We start from the raw sequence: 18,854 nt of genomic DNA on the forward strand, positions 1-18,854 counted from the left end.
CTGTATGGGATTGCTTTACACTTTTAATTTCAATTAAAATTCATGGAAATTATGAAGTAGGTATATTGACACTTAATATATTAAAAAAAATGAGTGGCAAGCAAAGAAAATAAAACACAGAAACTATTACCAGACTGTTTGGATGCTTAGAAATTTTTAGATAATGGTGGAAATTTAAACTAAGAGCAGTCAAATTTCTTGTTATTAGAAATGGCTTTATTTATCATTGCTCTTATGTACACCAAGCTTATCATTTTAAAATAAAGTTTATTACCCTAAAAAACACAAGAATTCGCTGAAGTTAAGGTTAAGATCAAGGTCAGGGTTAACTATGGAAGTTGGCACCCTATATTTTGCTTCCTCTTGGTAATGTGACATTTGAAAGGACAGTGAAGCAGTGTCCAAAGCTTTATTTACTCTTTCATATATAAGGTGTGAATTAAACCCATGCACTTGGTTTCTCAAATTGGGATATGAAGGTACCCCCTCCATCTTCTTCACACTCCTGCTCCCCAACTCCCCACATTCTGAGACTATGCCAGAAAGGACTCTGGCTTTTCATGAGAAAATTTTAAAAAATTTAAATTTTATTTATATAGATACCTACAAAATCATGTAAACATATTCCGAATCACCCGAATGACCACATTGTAACTGAGCACCGTTAGACCATCTCGGAGCTCATATCTGTTTATTATTTTTTATTGTGCTCAAAAACACAGAACATAAAATTTACCATCTTAACTATTTTTAAGTGTAGGGTAAGATACTGTTAACTATTTGCACATTGTGCAATATTTCTAGAACTTTGTATCTTGCAAAACTGAAACCCTGTATCCATTGAGCAACTCTCCTCTCCCTCCGCCCCCCAGCTCCTGGCAACCGTCTTCTACTTCCTGTTTGTGAGAGTTTGACTTTTCAGATCGCTTATGTGGTGGAATCAGGCAGTATTGTGTTTTTGTGACTGGCTGACTGGACTTAACATATAAATAGCCTCAAGTTTCATCCATGTTGTAGCGTGTTGACTTGGCTTCAAGGTCGATGATTTTTCTCCCTGATCAAGTCTGTTTTTAACCCCTTTTAGTGAATTTTTCAGTTCAGTTACTGAACTCTTCACTCTAGAACTTCTGTTTTGTTCTTTTTAGTAGTTTCTCTTTGGAGATATTCTCATTTTTTGTACATGCATTGTTTTACTGATTTCATTTAGTTGTCTACCTGTGTTGTGGCACTTGAGCTTCTTTAAAATGGTTGTTTCGAATTCTTTGTCAGGTAATTCATAGATCTCAATTTTCTTTAGGAGATTTAGTTTGTTCCTTTGATTGGACCTTGTTTCCTTGTTTCTTCTCATGGCTTATTTTTGCTGTTGTTGTGAGTTTTGAATTTGAAAAAAAAAAAACAAAAAAACAAAAAACAGACACTTCTAGTCCTTATAGACTGCCCTCATACAGGGGAAAACCTTCACCGATCAGTCTGGCTAGAGATTCTGGGGGCCTGTCAAACTTTTTATGGGTATGTGTCCTTGCTGGGCTTCTTTCGTGCTTTCTGCTCAGATTCCCTAGTTTCTTCTTCAGGAGTTTGTGGCGTCTTGCTCGCTCTGGTGTCTCTCTGTGGTCCTGCAGGTTCTGTGGTGCAACCGCTGGTCCGCTCTGTTGTTCTCTGTGATCCCCAGACTTCCAGCCGTGCTGATTTCATCATTGCTCTGGGTCAGGAAAGACAGAAACAAGTCCTTATGGCAGCCCTCCCCACCGCACCTACCCCCCCCCAAAAAAAAAGCTGAAATTCTAGACCCACAGTCCACGTTTCTCTTTCCCTCCCAAGGGAGAAGCTGAGAGTGTGGCTTTTCCTCCTGATCTCAAGCAACAGCAGCTTAGGGGAGGTGCCTCCGTACTTGACACAAAATGGCATTTCTTGCCCTTCAGTGTAACTGGCCTTGACTTTGAGCTTGCCCAGGGTACTGCAACTTCCTAACTGGTTTCTGGAACTCTCCTAAAGGCTTCTTGGGCTATAGATTGGTGAGTTGATGTTTCTGTTGGAGAATGAGGAACACTTGGGGCCAGTTGTTTTTCATAATTTTAGATTTGAGAAAAGTAATGCAGTGCCTTGTAATTTCCCTGGAGAGCGTGGAGCAGAACTCTGAAATCAACACAATCACGTTTCAACAATGACAGATTTGCATATTCAACGAAGTGGAAGGTAAAGATTATAAATATTCTCTTCCTGTTAGGTAGGTCAGATTTTGCCATCACATGAATTATGATAATCATTTGGTTTTCAAATCATTTTGAGACTGGAAAGTGAGGAGAACAATTGTAAACCTGTGGTCCTTTGTTGTCATTGGCAAATAAGACAAACATTGAGTGATCTTAGTATACAAATGATGTGTGCACTCAAAGACGGTAATGATAAAGTGTGTGTGTTGCTTATTGATTTATTGCCTCTAAGCTCTCAATTAATCCTTTTTGTCTGATCTGTGAAAATGGGCAGGGGCAGTTTAAATATTTTTCCTTTGCCAGCTGGCACTGCATCTTTGCCGGTAGAGGGCGCACTTGCTCAATGCCTGGTTCCTCTAGTGCGGGCAGCCAGCAGCTTCCCCTTGACCCCATCAGGAGAGAACGCAGAATGGGTCTGGTGAGACGTCTGCTCATGAACAGCTGTACCTGGCATTCAAAAGGACGTATTTCCAGCAATTTCTACTAGTGCAGTTCTACAGTTACTTCTTTGCCATAAAACGCAGGGCCGCTGCAGGTTCTGTCATTTCTTCAGAAGAAGAAACACACTTCACAGCCCATAGTGGCCAACACGGGCAGAGAGATATTCTCAGAATAATAGTTTGGTAGAAAACTGGAATGGTCGATTGGAACATTGGTTGTCTAAAACAGGAAGAGATACCGGCATGAAGGGCTGGCTTATACATCCTCACAGGTGTGTGCTCACCTTCAACATGACAGGGGCCGAAAGAGTGTACCCACTGGATAGATTCCTCTGTTTTTTTTTGGTGGGTCTGGAGCAGAGGGGGTAAAAGAGGACACAGGTATGACTATACTTTCCTCCCTTCCTTCCTTCTCCCCTCCTTCCCTTTCTCCCTCTTTCACTTTCCTTCTTTCTTTCTTCATTTCTCACCCCTTTTCTTCCTTCCTTCCTTCCTTCCTTCCTTCCTTCCTTCCTTCCTTCCTTCCTTCCTTCCCACCGCACTCAACTTTCTTTTTCCTACCTGATGCAGTGGACACAGATAAGGCCAGGGCTGCAAAAATAAGTGCTGGAAACAGGGATGACTCCCAAGCAAGAAACTAATGATATTTTTAAACCTGTATGTCAGACTTCCTAAGAGCCTGATGGGGTGCGCTGTGCCTTCACCCATCTGGCAAAGTTGGGACTAACAGTGAATGCAGCTGTATTGCTTGCTGGTCAAGAGAGCCCACCAGTTCTGTATTCATATAACCTTACCCTAACATATGGGAGGGGACTGAGTAGAAATATTTACTAGCAATCTAGACCAGCATAGTGGCTGAACCTATTGTCCCTTCCAAAGGTGGAAAAGTTGGGGTGTAAATGAAGAGATGTAGGAATAGTAATTGAGGGTAAAGGAATGAATAAATAGATTATGTAATGAGAGAAATATTATTTTGGTACATTTGATACAATATTACATTGATACCTGGAAAGAGATTCAGAGCAAGAGATAATATTGTCTCTTAATTCAATTATACCAGATGCCCCAAAGGGGGAAGCCATGCAGTACTTTTGGAGGTTCAAATAGAAAAAGTTAGTGGAAAAATGGAATTATCCATGGCACATATTGAAATCAAAAGAACTAATATTGTAGCTTCCCAAAGTACATTCATTTTCTGAAGTGTGGTTTGGTTGCAGGAAAATGGCATTTCTGTTCTGATAAATTAGTATTCCTAATTTAAATTAATTTTATTTGTATATAATTTTAAATTGTGTTTCTGGCTATTTACTATTATGTGAACTATAAAATACAAACTTATTTTGTTACTTATTCAGGTAACATTAAAATAGAAATCATTCATCAGCGTTGGTTATCTGCTAGCATATTTTTTTCCTTTTAGAAGAGGTTCATACCTGCTATAAGTTGAATTGTGTATACCCCCCAGATTTCATAGGTTGAAGTCTTGAACCTCGGCACCTCAGAATGTGACCTTATGTGGTTGTAGGATTGTTGCAGATGTATTTGGTTAAAGTAATGTCATAATAGAGCAGGATAGGGTTCTAATTCAATATAACTGGTGTCCTTATGAAAGGAGGGAAATTTGGACTCAGAGAGAACTCCACGTGAACCTGAAGATGGCCATCTACAAGCCAAGGAGAGATGCTTGGAATAGATGTTCTTTTCATGGTGCCAGAAGAACTAATTCTGCCCATATCTTTTTTTATATATAATAATATTTATTTTGTTATATTAGTCACCATACAGTACATCCCCAGTTCTTGATGCAATGTTCCATGATTCATTACTTGCATATAACACCCAGTGCACCATGCAATATGTGCCCTCCTTACTACCCATCACTGGCCTATCCCAATCCCCCACCCCCTCCCCTCTGAAGCCCTCAGTTTGTTTCCCAGAGTCCACAGTCTCTCATGGTTCATTCCCCCTTCTGTTTACCCCTGTTCATTCTTCCCATATCTTGATGTCAGACATCTAGCTTCCAGAACTGTAAGACAATAAATCCCTCTATTTTTAATCCACCCACTCTGTAGTACTTTGTTATGGAAACCCTAGCAAACTAATACAATATCTGAAGTTATAAAAGGATGTAGCTTTATTATTCTCTGTACCTTTTTTCAATGTTCTTGAAACTTTCTAACATGATTAATTGCTTAGTAGAAAAGAATTTTTCATATGTATCTATTTTTAAACCTCTTTTCCAAATTGTCCCATGAATGTACTTATAATGTTATTTATTCACTTCAACTAGAGCTTGGAAAGATCTGATTTTAAATAATTTCCATGATGTCACTTCCTTTTCTGCCCACTTTTCTGTTTTGACACATTCATGCAATTTTAGAGAATCAAAAACCTTAGGACCAATTGACAATCATAGAGAAAACTATCAAGGTATAGCATGCATGAATTTGATGTGTAACTAGATTGTAGTAACATGTGTATCAAAATTGCAAAGTAAAATCCATTACATTCTTTATAATAATAATTGGTATAGGACTTATGTAATGTGACTTTCTCTTTTTTGGCCTCTTCTTTTTTTCATCCTTCCTTCCTATGTAGACATTGATGCTTTTCTTCCCCCCTAGATTTCTCTAACATACATACACTTCTTGTCTTAATTCATATAGAATTTTTTTCTTGGAAGACAGTATATTGTAGTAAATTTCTTGCCTATCATTTGTGTTCTTAGAACTAAAGAAAAATGGAAGGAAGTCAAGAAATCAATAATGTCACCAGAAAGAAAAAAAAAATTAGCCTCCAGATTCAATCATTTCCTATAAATCGCCTTTGCTTGTTTCTATGACTAATGAATGTATTATGGAAATTATTCACACTCCAGCAGCAACCTCATGCAAACCCATTTGCAGAAGGCTTTGAATAAGAATATAATTCAGCATTCGTTCATTTTAAATGCAAATAGTGGAATCTGAGTAGGACAGGAGTGTCAGTGTGAAAGGGCGTGTTTTCAGGCATTGTAGAAAGCTGTCATGGTGACTAGAAGGCATAACAACTTATTTATAAAAATAAATCTGAAAAGAGAGTGAGTCAGGCACAGGTTTGTGACTTTACTCCTGTCAATGTTAGACAGAAACTGTATCCTGAAAAGTCTTAGTTATCAAGATCCTGAAAAAAAAGCTTTAGAGAAAGAGTAATGACAGAAAACCATACCTTTACAACGGTGGATATACGCAATCTAGTCATCTGCAGGTTATTTGCGATTCCTACAACTCCAACATTTGGAATATTTTCTAAATTAGAGGCAAGGAAAAATTGTGTGTGTGTGAAATTAAAGAAATATATATCTAGTGAGTTCTGATTTTTATTACATTGTGTCGTGAGTTTTAGAATGGTGATTTTGCAATCTTTCCCCACAGGTGTGTTTTTCTCCAGCACTTCCCTGGATTATCATAAACTAAGTAAGTGGCAAAGACTGGGGAATATGTTGAAGCTCATAAGAAGAAAACTAACTGGAAGTCAATCTTAAATAACACAACAACATTGTAAATTTGGGCTATGTCCTCTCGCTTGATTTGAGTGCCATAGGGTAGAGTGTCAGTGAGATTAGTTTGGGAAGCATGGGCTGAAACCCTGCTCTGGGTGAAGCAGTCCCTGCAGCTCCAGCTGGGAGTTCTACGGGGCTAGACCCCAGGCCCTGGAACTCAGCGATTCAGCTTAATTAGCTAGCCAGCCTTCCTTGGCGGGTTGTGCAGGCACCTAATTAGCAGCCAGCAGTTGATTTTTCCACCAGCATGGTCTTTCACTTCCTCCCCTGTTTAGACTTTGAACTGGATGAAAGTTTAGTGGTGAATTTCTCCCCCTAATGGTATGAATTTTGATGTGAAATAATCAGGTAGGAAGGTGATCTCATTCTAAAATACATATGTGGGTCCCACTGGGAATTTCTTCTGAAGATTAGCTGGAGGGAGTCAGGGGAGAGTTTCGTCTATGAAAAGTGTCAGTTGTTTCCCCACCCAGGACCCCACACTTGTAGGGTGTAGACCAAGGAAATAGGCAAGAGAGGGGCTAGTTAAGATATTTTTAAAGAACTGGTTACAGAACTTTAGTCAAACTTTGACGTAATTTTTTAATTCAGTGGTGTGCAGGACATGAAAGGCTTACAAAATCAAGGTGTTTAGCATCATAACCACTATTATGGTTACAACTTTCTTATCGTTTACAGAAAGCAAACACAGCCAGCTTCAGTTCGTTGTACTTCCTGGTTCTAGGTTAGATATTACAGGAGAATTTAAAATGTGGTGACTGTGTACGAAGCGCATCCCACTGCTTTGTGAAAGGAAGCTTCTTGCCCCGAAGTTGCCTATAACTTGGATGTGGAAAGGAGGTGGAAGAAATAGACTATTTTGATAAATGTTCCTACATTTACAAGATTATACATAAACATTTAACATTTAGAAGCAGAAATTTTGTTCATTTCCAAGGCATTTCAACACTATAGACATTTGTCTTTCTGAAACAAAATTTTGATTTGTTACTTTGTTGCTTCAACTTGTACCATAGCTTCCTCCTCACTCCAACGCACAGAATCTAAGGTGCCTTTCGGAAAGCTTTATCTGAGCTTTCCATCCCTGTCAGACTTGGATGTGTTCTTCTATGAGCCCTGTCCTTTCGCTTGAATATAAAATATCATTGGGTTTGTTTAATTTTACTGCTAAATTGTACTTTCCAAAGAGGAAGTTATCCTATCTATTCTATTCATTTTTGTATCTCTAGAAACTAGCAACTGCATACCTCATAGCAAGTGTTCAATAAAGATTTCTGGAATGTGTGAATTAACAACTCTAACTTGCGGCACGTAAGCAGGTGACAAAGCCAAGCCAAGAGAAGTTCATTCCTCTTTTGTTTGGACACCTACAATCTAGGTTTATTAGGTGTTGGTTGGGGAGAGGAGCAGTAGAATTTCTAGGGGTGCCACATGTGTCCACTTTCACATTCAGCTACAGAAATGAGGAGATCAATGAATGCTAACTGACGTAGGACAAGCATGGAGCTGGCTGGGTGTTGAGATTTCCTTAACTCATGGTTCTCTTTCTCTTTTTCTCCATATCCTCTCACCCTATCTGGTACGTTTTGAGGATTGGTTTAAACCGAACATTCCTCAGATTTCTCTTGAGCCTCTGTTCCAAACAGGCAAGCGGACACACACTCACACCCATATACTTTTTCTTAAGCTCTCTCCGCCATCTCATCTGACTTATATACAGGGCCTTGTATCATTGCATTCTTATAACAATTGTCTTATAACTTGATCAGTGAAAGTAACATAGTATTTAACCCACTGAGAGGACTCCCTGTTTCTCATTCACTTTTCCAACAGCCACAATTATGAAGAACCTCAACAGTTAATTATTTGCTGTATTAATGATTGAAAGGATTACATAGATGACTCGATAAATGGATGGATGGACAGATGAATAGATGGATGGATGATGGTAAGAGGGTCTGAAGAAATAACTGCTTTTTTCCATTACCTTGTCAACTTGAATTATTATTATGTTCCAATAATAGATCATAGGTAGGTGAGAGTAAAAACTCTGCAGGAAGGGAAATTAATAGCAAAATAATAAACATAATAAAATATATTAAAGAACATATTGCAAGCAGTCTGGTGCACAGTCTTAGACATTTATGTTATACAACAGTACATCAAGTTACTTAAGATATTTCCTTATTTTGTGAGATTTGTGTGGGGGTTGGCATAGAGAGAGCATAAATTTAATAAATTAGACCACCACCCCCCAGGAAAAAAAAGAAAACACAGTGATTTTAACCCATTGTTCTGATTATGCTTTTCCTTGAAATTTTTTACTGTAGTTGATTTAGTGCCTGCATATGTTCTATCTTTGTACTTGATGAATAGTGAGTTGATGAAGAGCTGTCCTGTACCACTCATAATGGGAATTGTGTTTATTTTAAAAATTTCTATAACACCAGAATTTAGTATTCCTCCCAATACGCACAAATTGATTTAAGCAGAAATGGCAATGGATTGATGTCTACTGCATTGGGCTTTCAGAACAAAAGCAACACAGTAAATGAAGCTGACTTTCAAGTGGGCAACATTGCTCAGCTGCAATATTGCATAAGTGCAATATGGAGCCACAAGGTGCGACACAACTAAATCTATATATGGTTAATTTAGGATTTGAGATGATGACTTCTTTTTAGAAGATGGCAAACAGCAGATCTGGGAGCAGTGAAGTTTCAGTTGAGTCATCTCACTTGTGACACTTATTTTAAATGCAATCTGTTAACTCAAAGTATTACCATCTTTAAAAAATATAGGTCTCTTTTCCCAGGCATTTTCTCTTATCCATTTGTAGGCAGCTTATTGAAGAATGTCCAAAGAGAAAAATCCCATCTCATACTAAGAAATGTACTTTGACATATTGTGTTTCTCTAGCAAAGGATGACTCTTAGCTCTTCTGTTGATTTTTCCCTCCTTCTCTCAGAGAATGGCTTCCTGCAAGTTCAAATGTAGCTCTATAGTCACAGCCAATGGAACAAAGATATCTGAGCATTTTCCCCATATTCCTTATAATATGACCAATTATTTTTTAGTCTTTGGGTGGCTGTTGGGAGACAGTTTTCCACCAACTTCTCAAATTTCTGCCCATGTTGAAAGTAGAAGCTGTTTGGAAGAAAAGATTCACTGTAACTGTGCTCTGAGTTTTGAAGGGAAAAACCACTTTATTGATATTATAAAAATCTAATAGGAACAGAAAGAAGAAAAGGGAAATCTATGCACAGATGAGGGCAATAGTAAGCAGTAAAAGAGAATAAGACAGAGTCACATCAAATCGGGTACTTACAACATCCAACCTCACCAGCTGGGGAAGCCCTGTGGAGACAGCCAGGCTGGAGCCCCAGTTGAGAGGCCTGGGCAGAGTGACCTCCCCTCAGCTGAGACTTCCAACTGGCCATCCCCATAGGGCAAATGACGGAGGTCTGAAGTTAAACCTACCTGTAGTTTGGAATGAGCTGCATTCCTATGTTATCATGTCTTTACATCTCCGAGGAGCCTGGAATAGGTGTGCTTGCCTCTTTCCCCCGCATTTCATTTTGGGGGGGGGGGGGCTATGGAGCAGCCAGCCTGGAGCTGGAAGGAATGTAAGGCAAAATTTATATCTCTTAGCATCCGGACCAGAAGGGCCAATTCTGACCTGCAGGCCAGCTAATGTCAACTAATCAGGCTCCCGAGATCACTCATGCACACAAGTTTCACAAACATTCTTTCTTTCTTTCTTTTTTTTAAGATTTTATTTTATTTAAAGATTTATTTTATTTTAAGATTTTATTTTATTTATTTTAAGATTTTATTTTATTTTAAGATTTATTTTATTTTAAGATTTTATTTATTTTAAGATTTTATTTATTTATTTGAGAGAGAACATGCACAAACAGAGGCTAGGGGCAGAGGGAGAGGGAGAAGCGAACTCCCTGCTGAGCAGGAAGACCAACGTGGTACTGGATCCCAGGACCCCGAGATCATGACCTGAGCTGAAGGCAGACGCTTAAATGACTGAGCCACCCAGGTGCCCTGCAAACTACATTCTTTAGCCTGCCTGCGTCCATGAAAGTCGAGGTGGCCACCTATGCAGGACGAATCACAGAAACCTCCATCCATACAATACAGAGGCACTGACCACTTTTGTTGTGGTCTTATTTGTTTTTGTAACAAACAGCCTTTGGAGATACTGTCTCTCTTCAGAACAAAGGATAGGCATGTTTACTGCTCATTATAAAAGATTCAGATCCCTAAACTCAGGCTTTCTGTCTTGTAACAAACCACTGAACAAGCAGGTGTCACCTGTCCCTTTGCATACTGCCCTGTGGGAGGTAAGACTCAAGGATTCTGATAGTCTGACTACTATTACTATGAGTAATAACATTTTTTGGTCTCTGATTCAGGAGTCTTGTGTCTTCTTCTAGCATCTGTGGAATTTTAGCAGGCTAACTTGTTAGCTTAAAAATGAGATAACAACTCATATCCTTCACAGTAAGTGAGAATAGTAAGGTAAGATATATTATTTTAAGCATTGTGGTACAGATTAATTATAGCTTAGGTTTTGTTTTATTTTATTTTATTTTATTTTATTTATTTATTTTTAAAGATTTTATTTATTTATGTGATAGAGAGACAGCCAGCGAGAGAGGGAACACAGCAAGGGAGTGGGAAAGGAAGAAGCAGGCTCATAGCAGAAGAGCCTGATGTGGGGCTCAATCCCAGAACGCCAGGATCACGCCCTGAGCTGAAGGCAGACACTTAACGACTGCGCTACCCAGGCACCCCAAGGTTTTAACAAATATACTTGTAACATATGCTAACTAACCCTTCACTAATAGCTAAATTATTGTGTGGTAAGTTTAGAATAGTACTAAGAAGACGTGTTTCATTATGATACACAGCGTTTTCCCTCTTCTCTGTCTTGGGTAGTGTCTCCAACAGTGACTGTGTCTTCTCCAATGCTGTACGTGCATTTATTCAGTGTTACAGTGAGGGTAAAATTACATTTGTATAATGTATTGTGTTGCTTTTGACAGCCAGTACACTGCATGTTTTGTTGAAAAGTTACAACTTTTCTGAGCTTAACATTTTTTTCTTGGGAGAAAAGTAATCTTAAATTGAAAGTTTTACATTTAAAAAATTTTGGATACTTTCTACCATAAGGTTCTTCAATTATTTTCTTACATTTCATGCCCCCAAGAAATTGTATTTTTCTCAAGGCATGTTTCTGAAATATTCAACCTTAATAAAAATGTTTCTGTTTGTTCACATTCAAATATGGTTGTATTTTAAAACTTGTAAATATTTAATTACTACTAAATACTATTTTAAATTCATGGAACATTACAATTGTTTATAAGTTTGGTAGCGTTCTGAAAAATTTTAAAAAGCCTAATTTAAAGAGCAGTTTTAAATAACTCAAATATAGCTTCATAATACATACATTTCATAAAATAGAAATTTTCATTAAGCACTTACACAAAGACTTAAATATCTTTTTATTTCATACTGCAGATCTAATAAAAGTAATTCAGCATAATAACTATGTTATTATATTTAGGATTTAGAATTCTCTGAAAAGTGCAAATTCAGTGAGATAATAGTGTTTTTTTTTCCATTATGCAAATTTAGCAGGTTTTTAAAATAGTCAATGTCTGAGAATTATAAAGTTAATAGTGATAAATATGTTTGAGATTAAGAAGTTATATGTATTTCATAGGGTTTTTTCCCCACTTTTTTAACACGTTACCTTTCATAAATTAACTTGGGTACTTCATCAGGGACTGGCAACTTTTATTGTGCAGAAATGAAAGCTTGGTCTTGAGAATCATTATGCTATATTGTGCACTGTGCTTCCTTCTCACTTGATTTCTCTTTGGTTCTTGTTCCTTCCCCACTTCTATTTCCATATTTACTTTGCTCTCTTCTTTTTCTTACTTTTTTAATTAAAAAAATTTTTTTTCTTTAGTGGTTTGGTCCATGGGAACCATAGACAAGAATGGGTGAGTGGCATGGAGAAGGGAGAATGCACAGCGTTTTCCCTCTTCTCTGTCTTGGGTAGTGTCTCCAACAGTGACTGTGTCTTCTCCAATGCTGTAAACATAGCTCCCTTCTGTGGTTCCAGCTTTTGCCAGTCAACCCCCACCATGGTGTTCTGGCCACAACAGACACTTCTGGCTTTTGAGGTCTACTAACACCCTCTCCTCTTCGTGAGCCTCTAGCCCGAAGAGCAAAAGTGGCTTCCTGCTGATGTTAATCTCTGCATTTCATCACCATTCTTTTCTTAGCTTTTCAGCTCACCCATCACTTTTATAACTAATTCCATGTACTAAATGTCCTCTCTTTAACCTACCCAGAATGTTTTTTTCCCCTACTGGATACTGACAACTCTCTTGAAGTGAAAAAGATCTTTATTGCTCTTATTAGTCAGAGTTTCTTCATTTTCTTTTACTCCTCCCTTCTAGGTTCTTCTCTCCTCTATTTTAACTTTTTATTACTCAACTGACATTGACTTTTTTGCAGATAGAACAGGCTATGATTACAACCACCCAACAAAGCAATATGAAAAACAATATTGACTGGATTTCTTATTACACATCATATGTATCACAATATAAAAGGAATAAGTAATTAAAATAAGTTTTTTTTTAAAGATTTTATTCTTTTATTCGAGAGAGAGGGCAAGAGCAAGAGCAAGAAAGAGAGCACATTCATGAGAGTGCAGGGGGAGGAGGGACAGAGGGAGAAAAATCCCAAACAGATTCCACGCTGAGCATGGAACCCGACTGGGGGTTTGATCTCTCGACCCAGAGATCATGACCCAAGTCGAAATCAAGAGTCCAACGCTTAACCGGCTGATTCACCCAGGCACTCCAATAAATTCTTTTAAAAATAGTTCATGAAAACTGTGTAATGATTGTGTGTGTGCATCTGTGTCTGTGTATATACATATATATATGATTAAAAGACAGGAGAGAACAAGGCATTGAAATCAAACTGAAGTCCCAGTTACACATCTTGTTTTAGAATTTTGAGCCAGTTTACTCTCTTTGCTTCTGCTTCCTCATTTGTATGGTTAAAAAGTTACCCCAGACCTGGAAAAGAGGCAAGGGAAGACTGCGAGTTTTCAGAGTCGTGCTAGGACCTTGTGCAACAGGCTCATCCAAGGACTGTTTTATTGTCTAGGGCGGTGTTTTGGCAAATTATGGCCCACGGGTAACATCTGGCCCAAGGCCTGCATTTGTTCAGTCCTTGAGCGAAGTATGGATTTTACATTTTTAAAGAGTTATTAAAAAATGAAACAAAGATTAGTGTGTGACAGAGACTTTATGTGGCCCATAAATACTAAAATATTTACTATCTGGCACTTTCTAGAAAATATTTGCCAACTCCTGCTCTAAGGGAATGAACCGTTGTTTGATTTACTATTTACTATTGATCAGGATTCAGACTCCATGAAGGTAGATGATTAACTTATAAATTGATAAGTTGTAAATGACTTTCGTCCATTGGAGAAGCAATAGATTTGTGTCTGGCAGAAAAGATATCCTAAGATTATGGCTGTACTACTCTCTAGGACATTAACCAGTTTCTCTTTCTTTCTTTCTTTCTTTCTTTCTTTCTTTTTTCTTTTTTCAGGTTTTGTTTACTTATTTGTCAGAGATAGAGAGAGAGAGTGGTAAGTTGAGGGAGAAGCAGGCTCCCCGCTGAGCAAAGAGCCAGATGTGGGACTTGATCTAAGGACCCTGGGATCATGACCTGAGCTGAAGGCAGCTGCTTAACTGACTGAGCCACCCAGGTGCCCCCTCCATGTTTTTTTTTAACATTCTGTTTGAGTTCTGCAATACTGAATCCTCGTAGCTACTGCTCATCTCCTCCTACCGGTAGAATTGGATGCTTATCAAAGGACAGGGAAGTGTTTTGTTTTGTTTTGTTTTGTTTTTCTCCTTATGTAAGTTTTACTCATTATTGTTAATACATGATTTAATTAAATTATGCACAAATAAAATCAGTGCAGGAAAAGCAAGTTGATTCAATGAAGACCACACTGAATGCTCTGAAAAACCTCAACAAAGGTGAATTGCTACATAATTGCCATGCAATTAAGTGTGAGTGAAGCAGCAGCAAAAGTTTGATGTGCTTGACTATGATCAGGCCTCTGTTTGGAAGTGCTTTTGAAAGTTTTGAAAATATCTCTGCTATTTGTAATACCCCTCTGTTGTATCTTTATGCTTTGTGGCACAGTAGCAACTAGGAAGTTTACTACCTTTTGTATGATATGATAACAGGGTAGTCACATTTTCTTAGGTGTGGACTGGGGCTAATTGAGGTTAAAAGCCCAGTCACAGAGAGATTCTTTTCTCTTCTAACCCCTAGTGAACTTGGTGAGACATTTGGGAGGCATGGAGGAGAGGTGTACCTTTTGTTCTAAATAGCTGAACTCTTCTTGTCCTTGCCCAAGTTAAGAAAATGTAAGGCACTACTATAAATAGTCTGACTGCTGACCCTACAATTAGACTGGGCTCCCACATTTTAAAAACAAAAATGTGGGAGAATATCTGCATTCAGATTATTTCTTGAAGTTCTCATTCACTTTAAAGAAACTGGAACTATAAATTGAACAATTGAGATTGTGGGTATGGAGTCAAAAGACAAAGTAGAAAAGCTGAAACCAAAAAAATAGATTCATACTCAGAGAAAAAATTCTTCAGTTAATACTTTTTTGCTTATATATTTACTTATTTTTATGATTCTTTACTTTAATCGGTCTTGATCATGTTGAACAAGATGATTTACAATCAAATAAGGAGTGTAGTACTCTAAACCCATAAAGACACTAGAGTAGATATTTTGATGATTCTTGAGAGTAAAAAATCTCAGCTTTTATGACAGTTAATAGCTTCCCTGTGATCATGAAGCCTTCAACATTTTTATTTGTCTCTATTTATTTTAAGTAGTCTCCACACCCAGTGTGGGGCTTGAACTCAGGACCCTGAGATTTAGAGTCACATGCTCTACCAACTGTGCCAGCCTGGTGCCCGAAATTAATGCATTTTTTAGTATGAACATGATATCAGTTATAATACCTGATTCATATCCTAATAAAGGCACAGAATGGGTTTTCTGGGAAACCTTGATCCAGGCGAGAGGGAGAGTGGCAGTGGTCAAAGAAGGCATCCTGGAAAGAGTTCTGAAAGACCAGAGGAATTTAAGCAGTTTCTTTAGGTGGTGATATTTTAGGCAGAACGAGCAACAGATATAAATACTTGACAATGGTGTAGCCAACGACAATATTTTAATATTGTGGGACAATAGGATGGTGCAGAGACAAAGGGTAGAGCATAGATGAGAGGCGTTTCTCAAAAAAAAAAAAAAAAAAAAAAGCAGAAACTATGCTATGAAGGGTTTTATACGCCAGACTAAGAAGTTTGGAAATTGTCTTGAGCATAATGAATGTCTGTTAAGAGTTTAGGTAAGAAGGCTACTTCATACGATTTTCAGTTCAGAAAGCTTTCTCTGCCTGGCAAAATATAAAAGTGAATCACGGTGTGGTAAGGCCAGCACAGAGGGTGCCAGTTAGGTAGCTGGTGGAAAAGCAGCAGAAATGGTGAGGCCCTGAGCTAGGCTTAACCATGGCAGTGATGATGGAAATAAGTTGAATCAGTCGCCATTAACAATTATTTATTTATTTTCTAAAGTTTATTTATTTTATATATTTATAATCTCTACACCCAAAGTGGGGCCCAAACTCATGACCCTGAGATCAAGAGTCTCACGTTCCTCCAACTGAGACAGCCAGGCACCCAGTTAGCAATTATTTAGAGATGAGATTGAAGGAGAATTGTAAAAAAGATTCCCTGATTTTAGACTAAGGCACCCAGGTGATAGGTGACTGATAACTGAAGGAAGAGCACACGATGTCAGAGGTGCTGTTGTCTGGAGGTAAGATTGCCATCATTTTTGAGTGTGTACAACTTGAGACGTTTGTGTAACAGCTAGGAGGAGAGGTTTACCTGGATTAGATAAACTTGAGGCCTCCTCACTAGCGTGGCTCTGGAAGGGGTGCTATGCTTTTGTACAATTCGCAGATACAAGGTATTTTAAACACAGTTTTCTAAGATTACTGTCCCTTTCCACTCTGACTCACCCCCCACAACCAGCACACACACACTCTCCCTCTCGACAATGGCTAGGTGAGTTTTGGGCATCCACCTGAGAGGTGATGATGATACAACAGTTTGGGTTGAGGATGAAGTACTTAGGATGTTACTGTAGCCACCCTGATTCAGGAAAGGCTTTTAGAAGCACATCTACTCCCCATGTGCTGATTCATCTGATACAATGTGAAGAGACAGAGCCAAGTGTCCCAAGGTGCCTGGTATAGGAAAGTGTGGGTCATGGAGGAGAAACAAAGTATGAATGTCTGGAACCACAAGTTGTTCTGTGGGAAATTCTTCTAATCATCCAGATGTGCAAAACTTTCAGTGGAGAATTGGCTCTTACTAATGCTCGGTCAGACAGAAGTTCTTTTCTTTCATGATTGTATCTGATAATGAAATACAGAATTATAAATGTTTCTTCTTTTTTAAGGGAATTGTGAGATAAACTTTGGCTGAGGGGTGCCTGGGTGGCTCAGTCCATTAAGCAGCCAGCATCTGACTCTTGGTTTTGGCTCAGGTCGTGGTCTCAGGGTCCTGGGATCAAGGCCTGCACAGGGCTCTGCGCTCAGCATGGAGTCTGCTTGTCCCTCTCCCTCCCCCAGGTCCCCCTCTGCTCCTCCTCTGCTCCTCTTTGCAATCCTCTCTCTTGAATAAATCAATCAAATCTTTAAGAACAAAACAAAACAAAAACTTTGTTTTTGTCCTTTGTCAGACACAAATTTATAGCAACACCACATAGGGTGAGTTTATCTGTGTGAGAAATCTCAAGTATTTTGCATTTTATATATCAGTAATAAAAAAATAGATCTGATGAACCATGCTAGATGAAAGACTGATTTATCTTTCCATTCTTTCTATAATGTTACAAAATAATGGAAATGGAGTAAATTATAGAGTCATGCCAGGGAGTTAATTAATGAAAATGTATTCATTTTTTGGTTTCTATAATGCTGTGGTATTTTTCAGCTTTTCAAACATTATGATTTTTTGTTTGTTTTAAGTATGTATTTACTTTTTTAAACCTAATTTTGTATTCAGAATTCTGTGTTCCTTTTCTTAAAGAGGGCCCTCCATATTGTCTAAGCTTCAGATCCCAAGAGTCTTGAATCACTCCAGGAGCCAAAAATACTCATCGTGGTAGAGACTGGGGAGTGTGGATGCCCCTGGAAGAGTGAACTGAGGGACAGGAGAATGAGAGCAAGAACAGAAACCTAAGTTTGGGAAACGAAGGAGTAGGCAGAGAAAGAGGAGTCCATGAAGCTGGTGGAAAAAGAGCAGCTAAGAAATGAAGACAGTAGTGGAAAAGGGCACCACAGAGACCACATAATTCGTGTAAGAAGGAAGTGGTTAAGGGTGTTTAGTACCTCAGAATGACCATAATGAGAGTACTGAAAATTAGTCACTAGATTTAGTCTCTAACAGCCATGGCAATTTCAGTGAAAAGTGAGAGCCAAAGAGAAAAGCCCCACTTGTACTAAATTAAATAATGAATTTAGGACGGGTGAATACGACGTGCAGACAAAATCTTCCTGATGCTTCACTGTGAAGAGGATACATCATGGGAGAAATAGAGCAAGGACTAAGTGTGGAGACAGCTTTTTCATTAAAAGTGGAAGACCTGAGCATTTGTAACTGCTCCTGGAAGTTGGGAGGAAGAGGTTTTAGCTACTTGAGGAGGAACATGGACTTCTTTTATATTCCTCCAAACCACAGGACACACATAGGCAGCCCTACAAGTTTACTGTTACTTTGAATACCTTTAACGTGAACCTAAGTCCTGATCCTCCTTCAGTCATTCTGATTTTTTAACAAGATCTTTCTATTAGTTTTAGCATTATTTTTCCATTCTTCCAAGGCCCAAAGAACCACTCCACGGTGTCTTTTTGCAGTTTCTTTCCCTGTCAGACTGGGCCCTCTACCTATGGTTTTCATATGCCGTTGCAAGCTTTGTTCATGTTTTCTCCGGCTCTTCTCTGGTGGATGGCCACTGCATTTCTCACACATTGACTCTCATTTCTAAGTCTTGGCCAATCCCATTTTAACTAGCCTTGTCTTTATATATTTTGTAATGATATTAATGTTTTTTAATTAATTAATTTTGTAATGATATATGTAATGATATTAATTATCAATATTTATAGACACATGTATTATCCTGCAATTATCATGTAGTTCTTTTAGTTATACATTTTACACAAGGTAAAAATTACTTTTCTCTGTGAAAATACTTTGTGAGCTGCTGTACAAATCTGCTGTCTTTCCAGTTTATGGCATGTTTTTGAACACTTAAAAAATTTGTTTTGTTTTCTATACTGCTCACTTCAGAATTATTAATTCAGTGAGAAATCCTTAAAACTCAACTTATCAGATGATAGTTATCAAACACTTACGAATATATGATTATAGTTTTTCAGCATTGACTTAAGAAACGTTCATCCATGTTTCAGGGCTAATGATTTCATTTTAATTGACTACAGAA

At 38.2% G+C, this 18,854-nt stretch overlaps 1 long non-coding RNA gene across 1 annotated transcript in view; it reads left to right on the plus strand.

The window, feature by feature from the left end:
- The first annotated feature begins 2,620 nt into the window (after positions 1 to 2,620).
- LOC123002022 (uncharacterized) overlaps positions 2,621 to 18,854 on the plus strand; it is a 37,368-nt gene continuing 21,134 nt past the window's right edge. Inside the window, exons 1-3 of the long non-coding RNA XR_006411499.2 lie at positions 2,621 to 2,922; positions 6,064 to 6,105; positions 8,025 to 8,139. This is a non-coding gene — a long non-coding RNA (uncharacterized LOC123002022). The remainder of the gene's footprint in view (positions 2,923 to 6,063; positions 6,106 to 8,024; positions 8,140 to 18,854) is intronic.

The sequence above is a fragment of the Ursus arctos genome, unplaced genomic scaffold (assembly GCF_023065955.2).
Source record: "Ursus arctos isolate Adak ecotype North America unplaced genomic scaffold, UrsArc2.0 scaffold_2, whole genome shotgun sequence".
NCBI lineage: Eukaryota > Metazoa > Chordata > Mammalia > Carnivora > Ursidae > Ursus > Ursus arctos.